The sequence below is a fragment of the Amblyomma mixtum genome, chromosome 6 (genome assembly GCF_055824585.1).
Source record: "Amblyomma mixtum isolate Tamu chromosome 6, ASM5582458v1, whole genome shotgun sequence".
NCBI classification, from domain to species: domain Eukaryota; kingdom Metazoa; phylum Arthropoda; class Arachnida; order Ixodida; family Ixodidae; genus Amblyomma; species Amblyomma mixtum.
Window position 1 is genome coordinate 140986860 of NC_143017.1, and position 10975 is coordinate 140997834.

Here is a 10975-nt window from a genome sequence, read left to right on the forward strand (position 1 = left end):
ATCGGGCGTTGAGGCGTCTGCATGCTGTTCGTGCTTTTTTCTGTGTGCGTTTATAAAGCGCCTATATATTCCACTAGGTTAGCATTCGCTTGGATATATAGCATACCTACTCTGGCAGCCCTCTTCATTATTTGAGTACGCTATGACGGTGAACCGAGTTACTTGGAGAAAATATTGGTACATGATTACGGTGACAAAATATACTGAGGGGCCAGTTGTCCAGTGTTTGAATACGAACATGGTGTCGAGACGAAATCACAGAGAAGGCAGTGACAGAATGGGTGCTACAGGGATAGCTATCGTCCTGTACCTGCGTTTTCTGTGTGCTGTCTCAACGCTGCGATCTTCGTTAAAGCAGTATGTTCGATTACAGCGCGGCATTTCGCTTACCAGTAATGCATAAACCTTATATTTCTTTTGCAAAGCTGTCTGTTGAGCGAGTTGGTATACCATACCGAATTTTCGGATAATAGCATTAAGGGTCCCGTTCAGCGCAGCCCCGGCATCTGCGGCTTGTCGAGAAAAACAGGAGGCCCACCTGCCACCCAGGTCACGTGACCTTCGGACGCAGCCGCAACCTGACCACCGTACAAAAGCCTCAACAAATCGTGAGCAAATTGCTCACCACGGCAGGTGGCAGTGCTCCCAATCTGGTGGGCAGGTTGTGATGACGACACAAGGTCATGTGACCTACGCGGCCCACCTGCCGCCTAGATATTTTCTGTGGGGATTTTTCTTAATTTCTCGCTCGCGGTTAACGACCCCAAAAACCGGCGATGACGCCGGATTTTCTGTGAGACGAGCTCCTTAACGCTGGCACGTTAAAACCGTGCGACAGTGCTGTTACGGCACTGCTGCACCAATACCTGAGAAAGGTATCAGTGCTGCTTGTGGCGAAACGCATGACTCATCTTTACTGCACATCCATTAACGTGTCCCGTTATGCCCGATATCATCTCTCACTCCGGGTCTCAATAGACCAAATGCATGTGTCATCTATAATATGAGAAGATAACTTTTGTGCACAACGGCAGCAAGTCCGCCAGTCTCTACCTCTAATTTTGTCTTCTCAGTCACGGCACCCGCATTATTACCGAGATACTAATCGCATTATATTATTTCTGGAATCCGTGGTATTTCTAAACATTTATTTTGTATGGTTCCACACCTGAGACTTTGTTTATTTTCGGGTGCATTGTGTTCATATGAAAGTAAACGGCATCATGTATTTCGACTTCTCTCTAGTTGTCACGGCGGCTTAAGCTGCAGAAGACGCCATACAAGCATAACGGAATATTCAAGACCACAATTTCTTGACGAAGTTTCTTGACCTCGCCTCGTGCCGGCACTTTTTCATTAGTTCTTGCAAAGTGGCAACTTTGAGATATGGTTTCGAATGCTGCTCGCGGAGCAGAAACAGTCAGGCAGGACTTCCGGAGGATTTCCTTCGAGCGAAGTCTTACAACGTCCGTTTTTTTATCTCTTTGACCCTTGTGTCCTGTTGCAGGTTCCATGTCTGCATACTTCAGTCACTGAAGAGCACCTTGTCTTTGAAACACGTACGAGCTGCTTTTCCCCTGAACAGAACGCTGACAATTTCCGCTGACAATACCAGTCGCGAAAAATCCACAGAATAAAGTGGCTGTGGCTCTACTCAGCTGAGCCAGGATATACAGAGCGAAAGCTCTGTTAAGCATGATTAGACATGGTGTAGCTTTGGTTCATCCTTGTTGCTACAACGAGTTCAAATCACGTGATGCATCAGTGCCACAAGTGCAAGAGCGAGCATCCGTAATGGCGCAAAAGCGAATTGCATACAATTGCAAGCATTTATTGTATCGTATTTTTTCCATCAATTCACCAATCACCTATTGCTTCGTTTAATGGTGAAATAAAATAAAACGTACACTCGCCAAAAGATGGTTTATAAAAAACTTAGTTTGACGTTTCGGGACCCGTACGGGTCCCTTGTTCACAATGAATCTCCCGGATAACTACGCCCACTCACTGCGTTGCCAAGTGCGCATATAAGAAGCGGCCCATTCCGTCCATCATTCATTGTGAACAAGGGACCCGTACGGGTCCCGAAACGTCAAACTAAGTTTCTTATAAACCATCTTTTGGCGAGTGTACGTTTTATTTCACCACTATGCCTCTCCCTCGCCAGACAGGATTCTGTCGAACCCTTGATTGCTTCGTTTAGTGTTATATTTAAGCTCTCGTGCTATCAGATCATTAAGCGTTCTGAACCGGATCATTACAATGCATTCATGGTTCGCACTCAATGAAACAAAGTGACGACTGGTACATGCATATACCTGAGAAGCATTACACATTTGTACGCGTCATAAAAACAAAAGTACACAAAAAGAAAGCTTCGGGCCCTGGCATTGCTTAAAAAGCTTCAACTTCGATAGCACTTAGAATTGCGGACTATCGAAAGTTATTGCATGATATCCTGCAACTGTACCGCCAAGCTCGTAAACAAATTGCGCGCGAAACCAGACCGAGCTGTCTGAAATTTTCCTCAGTAGCTGGTAGGTGGAACTCTGCTGGGAAACCCACTGGCAAGGAGAAGGCAATGCGAACGCTTCGCAGCGAGGATTCGCGCCTGCACTAGATCGAGTCCCGGATGATGTCAGCTCCAACCGTCCACACGTGCGCCGCAACGCGCCCAGGAAACCGGAATCTCGAAGGTGCCGTTGCTGCCGGTAGGGACGCCGCCGCGCGCATATTTGACCGACTCAAGGCTGCCCAGAATCCTCACTCGTGAGAAACGCACTCACCGGCACCTCCCGTTCGCAAGATGCGTCGTTCGCTTGTGGTAGTCGCCTTGCTGCTGGCTGTTGTCATAGGTAGGTCTGCGTAACTTTATTTACATTGTATCTTATGTTAAACTAGATGTACCTAGGGGGAACGTTGTTTATCTTATTAGCGTCATTATGTCGTCGTTGAAAATAGGGATGCACGCTTTTATAGTGATGTGCCGCTAGACTCTCAAAGGTCCCTTATGGTGTTTCTAGGAAGAAATATATAGTGTTAAATAGTTTTCAGGAGCCTGAGAGTCACGCAGAAAGCAGACGCGAAGCTGTGAGAAAATTAACTTAGATCGGACGACATTTGTGGCAGTTAAGACTTGACAGGCTAGGACGAAATTTTTCAAGCTAATGCGCGTGCTCAAACTACACCGTACGTTTAATGCGCACCTGGTGTTGGTCGTGACTTCCTGGCACCATTATTAACATCACCTCGGTGGCGAACCAGCTGTCTTCGCGCAATATGCTGCGCTTAATTCAAGTTCGAGTAGACTTGCAAGCGGAGTTCTAGAAGCGGTTAATCTAGAGCACATATCGTCCAAAAAGGGATAGTGAACTTTTGATACCATTACGATATCATCCTTGTCAGTCGTCAGAACTTAATCACGAAGGCAACGTCTGTCATGTTTTTCAATCAGGCTGACTTCATAAAATATTGACGAGTTCTTTGCTTTTTGCAGCAGACTGACATCATAAAGTTTTGTTGAACCTGTGCAATAATCTTTTTGCATCAGACTGCCATTATAAGTTCATGACGAGATTTTGTATTAAAACTGTCGGACAGAAAAGAAAAATTATTACCGCAAGTCCTGACGCACGAAGGCATCAGAGCACTATCTCCCCTCAGGGCATAAAATCGGCGCTAGTGTGCCTTAAGTAACATTTCGCTGTGTAATTTAGGCAATGTTCGTGAACCATTGACAAATACGGAGTGCCGTAACATTCGCGCAATGCAATAATGTATATTCTAAGAAAAAACAATTTCAAGCGACCACTGCATCAGCCGTCTTTTATTTTCCTCGATTGGCCGTGCAGTAATGATGCTAATTGGTTTATATTACCTTGCAGTTGAATCTCTTAATCGTATCTGTCATAGATTGCATACATAGCGCCAAGCTATATTTAGAAAACTTTGTTTATTAACAAATCTGAACTAACATCTACTGAGATGGTTTTTGTTGTCGGCACATAATCATAAGCTGGGTGTATGAAAAAGATCTAATCAGGTGATGTACAGGTTTGAAAGCCATTCCCACAGGCCTGTAGTGCCCCATTTTGTCGATCTTCTTGTTGCTTGCGTCTTTCAAAGTGTCGGTGGAAGCTGTTTGCTCAAGTAAATGACGAGTCTTGCACTGGTCTTTTCTATGTTTCAGCGAAAGTTATTGGTATAATTGTTTCGGGATTGTTTAGAGTATGTCTAAAAGATTAGCATAACGTTTATTAAAAAGGTGTTACCAAAAAACGGTCGGCAAGAAAGTTCTTACAAAAACAGTAGTTTGAATGCATCGTAAACCTTGGATAAATGCCTCATGTACTTAACACGTATTCGTCATAGCTTGACGAGAATCTCAATGGCAGGAAACACTGCACGACCTAATGCGAAACTCCGTAGCCATATTTCGCGAGCAATGTATTAGAAATCGACTCAGAAGTCATTAGAATCACCTTATGACAGTTATGCAACTCACCAAGCTTATATAAAAGACCTGCTCAACGTGGATCAAAGCGACCTTTCTTTTGCGGTCCACGCCGACCGGAGACGCGAATCTATTGCCACGAATAAATTAGATGGAGTCGCGTTCAACAGAGTGCGCAAGTGATATCAGTGATTCGGTGAAGGTTTCAACCCTTTCACAGAGGCCTGGCGCAGCGAAGCTCTGAAACGGCCGTCCATTTACGCTCTCTTGCTGCAGACAATGGCTTGAACAACTGGTGTGCATTACTTTCTCTGCGTCCCATCACAGGCACCAATGCTCAAGGCCAGTGCTTCCTTCCTCCCAGCCAGGGACCCTGCCGCGGCGCCTTCCCCGCCTTCTACTTCGATAGGTCAGCCCGAAGATGCCTCCCGTTTACCTACGGCGGATGCGGAGGCAACGCGAACAGATTCAACTCTCTTCGACAATGCCGCAGAGTTTGCGGCTGAGGTTAGGGGTTGCACGCTCGAAGCAACGCCAATAGAATATGCACTGCCGCAGGCGACGCATGCGCTTTGACCAAACAGGCTAAGCACGCCAAAATAAATGTTTTCCTATGCAAGCACATTGCCATTTTTTGTTGCGAAGGCAACACTACTGGAGCCCAGCTCGGCCCGTCGCGTATGCTCGTGGCGGTTCGGCTACCAAATGACCTTGAGTCGCCGTTGCCTGGCAACCGCTTCAGCTGCGCTCCAACTGATGGCGCATGCCCTGCTGCCTGTCGCCTACACACCCAGAGGGCACCACCCTCGCAGAGGCGTTGGGTTTCACAGCTCATGACGGGGTCGTGCGGGCAGGGAGCCAGCACGAGCTAAATCAAACGCGTAACCAGAAACTAACACCACAAGCGTGTTGGCAAAAACGGCATGTATGATCTTGTGCCATTGCCTAGCAACCCGAGTTACTACCCGAGCTTACACGAGTTACTCGGGTAAACTCTGGTAAGTTCAGAAGAGCGGCGCGCCATCTGCGCGAGGTTGCTCGGGAAGAGCAACATGGGTCGCAAAATCCCGACGGGTGGCTGGGATAGAAACAGCCACCTGCCAGTGCAGTTGCGCATCGCTTAACCGCTGCGCCACTGCGCTGGTAGTGGTATATGAGGACTCGCCGCCATCTATAAATCTTAAGTAGGAATTACGAATTCAGTATACATGGGCATTAACCCACAAAAGATATCGCGCTACATCCCTAAGGCAGAGTTTAAGTGCATCCTCCAATTGAAGAATGAACACCTGCTTTCGCAGGCCTACTCGGTTTAACTACGTTAAGCCCCTACCAATTTTTTTTATCATGTGTTTTGTGGGTGTTTCACTGCCGCTTTGAATGTTTAACATGTTCACGCCACCAAAGAGTGGCGTTTGTAAGGCTACAGAAGCCCAGTTTGATATCCAACCACCGGCTGCGTATAGTTGGGTCGTCAGAACGGCTACCGAATGTACGCAATGAGGTGCTATTTAAATTTTAATATTTATCAAATATGTGTCCAAGCAACAATGACAATGCGGCCAGCCTCCTTTGAAGCAAATATGCAAGAAGGCTTGAGTACTCCGTGTAAGCTGGTAAGCCGAGCGCTCCACTATGGCGTGAGTCATAGCCCACAGTTATTCTCTGATAAGCAAAAATTCATCAAACAACGAACGCTGTATTCTTCCAGGATTTTTTTTTTCGCTCCACTTCTTCTGATGAGGCCTTCCTTTAAATTCTACCCTGGAGATTGGCTAAATGGCATACTCCCGCATAGAGTTCCTCAGTTTTGCTCCCTAGTAACATTCAACACGGCAGACATAACATTTGTTCTCCCCCTTTGCATTCACATATGAGGGAGTCAGATGGTTACCACCAATACGAATAGTTTTTTTGTGCGAATATTTCGCACGAAACTTTTTTTTTTTCACAGAAGCGACCCAGCAAGCGGATATGCAATGTTGACAGAAACAGTCCAGGTGCTTGCTACCATACGTTATCTTAGAACTAGCTCGTGCACTCCAGATGTTCCTCGAAACTTCGAAATTATTCCAAGCTTTTTATATGCCTTGTTTTCCTTTCCCAGAGCGTTTGCACAAATATCGATCGCGGAATAACGACGCTACTTGACGTTTTCTTAGTAATGAACTCAGGAACAGCATGGATGAAGCGTGGAGTGCGCTAGTGGCTCAAAAGTACGTGCAGAAATAACGCCTCTCTCTGAACTATGCAGGCATTGCTTGGCAGCATCAAGATATAATAGCTTTCATTTCTTAGTCTCCACAAATAGCAAAAAAAAGGTACGAAACTTATGACTTGAAGGAAACTGAACAGACCTACTGAAAAAACGATGAATGTCGCTGATCTGACCTTGTGGAAAAAAAAAAAAAAGAATGTCGGTTGTAGATGAAACTGACGCCAGAACAAGTGGAGCCCAGACTGGCGCAATTGAGACTTTTAGGGAAGCACTCGGCAGTATATTGCCTGAATTCAAAGACCGCCAGAAGGAGTTCACATTTAGCGAGCTTTCTGCGTTGATGCGTTTCTTACAAATAAAGTACGCTTCAGCGCCGCGCGACAGTAAAAATGAATTGGGAGATAGCAGGCTCCCGTGCCACTAGTATCCACTAAGTTGAGGGAAACACATGATTTCTTTTTTGGAAACAAATACACAGAAACAGCTTTATGCCATTATTTGTTATAGTGACAGCCACGACTGCCAACTACAGTTGTACTCACTGTTGGGCTTAATGTTCGCTGCTATACTTAATGTTTACCTAAGAAAGTCGTCGGAGACTACTGGCAGACTGCTCTGTTGCCTTTGCTTTCACGACGCGCACGGCGCGCTGCAAAATACTGCCAAAGAGATGCCTAACAACCTCCCTTGTCGTATGGCTAAAGAGAAGCAGAAAAAACTTCGCAAGCATCGTGAAGTTGGTTAAAAGTACACGCATCCCCTCTGCTTCCTGAATACGTAGCAAAACGAGGCTCGAGTGGAAAACTCTAGGAACTTTTGCTGTATGTCTATAGCGGGGAGTGAAATAGCTCCATGTTAAGAAAAAAAAGATATTTCCGCTATTTTCAGGATACAACCCTGCTATGGTTTGCTTTTTAGGCCCTCAAAGAACTCCTTGCAGGCAGGAAATCTGGTTAATGTAACCTATTGGTTTAAAATGAACAAGCTAGACTGTTACTACAAAAATAAAAGGGACTCTGATTATACAAGTTATAGGCAGTCAGAGTGTGCATGCCGCCCATAAATTTTGCACTAACACGAAAGCCAAGGACGTGAAGTAGACACAACAAGTGTTGTATTAAGCAGACATGACAAGCGCTGTGAATCAAGCGTCAGGAAAAAAAATGGCGGGGGATCCCTATTTCTGTCATCAGGACAGTAGGGAGAAACCCAGTGTTAACTGAATTCACTTTGACTACGCCGTTGCAAAGGTTTTCGCGTCAACACGCTCGTCCAAGGAGCTTCAAGATTTGACGGTCCGAGTACAAGCTGATTTTGTCCGCTAAGTGCTGTTCTCACCTACTCGTACACACTCTCTTTCAAAATTTTTTACCACTGGTGTGACAGCTACAGTGCTTGCTCCTTCAGATCGGAACCCGAATTCGGAAGGTTGTTCACTCGTTGGAGTTGTTCGTGATTGGCGTAGACCTTGGCTGTCGCACTCTACGCTGTCAGGTTTCCCAAAGTGAAGTGTGATAGCCACGTACCGAATTTACTTGCCAGCAGCATTGTGAGTTTGACCCTTGCTTTGTTTTCTGCGGTCGCAACTGCCTCTGCAATGCATACATATAGCGGGGCAGTGTACTGAATGTCCAACTACTATAACCCGGTCACATTTTTCTCAACTTTTCCGAACCTGTCCCAGTCACTGCGTGGAGTAATGCGTACCTAATTATTGCGAAAAGCCTCGATGTATTTTCCTTTGCAAAAACCAAGGAGCCACCTCCAAGTGGAGCGCTGTGCGGAATCTGTGGGAGGAGGCCCGGTCCGCGTTTGCATGCTCCACTGGAGCCAGCAGAGACCCAACTCTGTGTTGTAGCTTCTGTATTGAAAGGACTTCGATTTTGAACTTTGTTTTAATATATACCTGAAAAATTGTCTTTGGGGCTATCAAATAAGCCGCAAAGAGCTTGGGTAGCGGACATATTGAATAAACAGTTGCCGCCTAAAAAGCTTTGTCAATTCCAATTCAGTTTTTCCTATTCTATGTGCAGTAGCTGGATACCTGTTTGGGATATTCAGTTTCATGAGTTGGGCCTTGTGCCAATCCGGTTGTACCAAATTTATTGGTGTTGCGAAGCGCTGTAAAACGGAGTATCAGTTATAATCGAATTCTTATTGGTGATTTACACGGTGCTACAAAGCGTAGCCTTTACTTTGTTTATGCTCGTGAGTCAACGTCGAACTCAATGAACATCTGCCGGTACTACATAACAGTTTTCAGGGGGGATTGAACTCGAAGGATATCGACTTAATAGAAGCTCGTGAATCCCCACTGATATATCCAGAGAGCTCGAGAACAGCCTATTCACTATACGTTGAAAAAGGAAAGACAGAAAAACTCCATTACGAAAAAAGCGCCAATCCGCCTTTTGCGTAAACATGTCGAAATAAACACTTTTTTTTGTTCAAATTCTAATTTTTATACAGTAGTAAAAACGACAGCCGATGTCAATCTCGCTGGGTGCCATGCCCCTGCGTTCCTCTTGTTTTCGCCTCTTATTGCGTGCTTTGCGACTACTGAGAACGAGATGTGCGCCTTAAAAGCTGCAGCGATAGCTGATATGAACACGGTGGAGATGGCCTGGAGGATCACTCATTAGTGGCAGCTTCAGCAGTGGAAAACGAACGCTCCTGAAACGAAGTTCACACGGTCGCCGATCGTCGCTGCGCTATCGCTTTACATCCCTTGTGCCAAGGTTTGAGGATTTGGATGCCTTTTACCGAGCAAATAACATTTGAAACTAGGACCTACTTCAATATGCGACGTGTTTTTTCCTGCTTTACTTCGTGTTTTTGTTACACGTTGCTACGCCTTGCTCCATTTTTTTTGGAACGCATGCTCAGTAATCAACGATCATTGAAATTTGCTGCATTGAAATTTGCTGCGCAGCAGCGGCGCATTTGGATGCATCTCGAAAATTTTGATGGCCACTGTGTCGATGAGAATTCAGACTGCCCGTGTGGCAGGGCTATTAAAGATATTTGAAAAAGTGAAGCTTCATATCATCGAAAAGCATCCTTGCACTCTTTGTTTTACTGCATAAGTAATATGAAAAATCATCCATTTGTGTCTCTGCGAACAACGCGTGTCTGTACGTGCAACGCGTGTCTGTGCGTGCAACGCGTGTCTGTGCGCACGCACGCACGCACGCACGTGCGCGTGCGTGCGTGTGCACGTGCGTGTGTGCGTGCGTGAGTGCGTGTGTCTGTGTCTGTGTCTGTGTGCGTGCGTGCGTGCGCGCGTGTGTGTGTCTGTGTGTGTGCGTGCGTGTGCGTGTGCGTGCGCGTGTGCGTGTGCGTGCGCGCGCGCGCGGGCTTTCACCCTAGCATTGAGGTTAGTTGCTGCCCTGACCAATACTTGTCGCTTGTGGCCTTATGCTTCGCCCCTGTGCTTCCTGCACTTTCTTCTGCTTCTTTATCTGCTCTTTTCGTATTATGTGTTCCAAAGCCTGTGCGCTTGCGTTATATCTAGCCTCCGTATTCTCTTTTCTTGTCACTGCTTACGCCAAACTCACCTGTGTTAATGGTTTTGTATCGTCTATTTCTCTTATTCCATCGTTCTTACAGAGAACGCATTACCAGCAGTCGCATTTATCTAGCCCGACCTATGGTGCCGTCAAATGACCTAAATAACTATCTGCCCCGCCCACAAGTGCTCGATGCTTCAGCGGCCTAAGATACTTTCTATATTTCATGAAGAATAAAGTTATATTGCATCTACTGTGTCGTATTGTATTCTACTATTTCACCTATCACCTACTGCTTCTTTCAATGTTATATTTAAGCTTCTGTTTTGAACCGGGCAAATATAGTGCATTAATGTCTTGCACCCAAAGGAACAAAGAGAGGTTTATGGTTTATGAGGGTTTAACAACCCAAAGCTACTCACGCTAGGAGGGACGCTGTAGTAAAGGGCTCCGGAAATTTCGACCCCCTGGGGTTCTTTAACGTGCACTGACATCGCACAGTACACGGGTCTCTAGAATTTCGCCTCCATCGAAATGATCGAACCCGCGTCTTTCGGGTCAGCAGCTGAGCGCCGTAACCACTGAGCCATCCCGGAAGAACAAAGAGCGAACTGGTGCGTGCATATACCTCAGAAACACTACTAGTTTGCACGCGTCACAAAAACAGACCTTCGATAGCACTTGGAATTACAGAGTGTCGAAAGTTATTGCATTATATCCAGCACTCTTTCCGCCAAGGTCGAAAACAAATTGCGCGCGAAACCAGACCGAGCTGTCTGAAATTTTCCTCAGTAG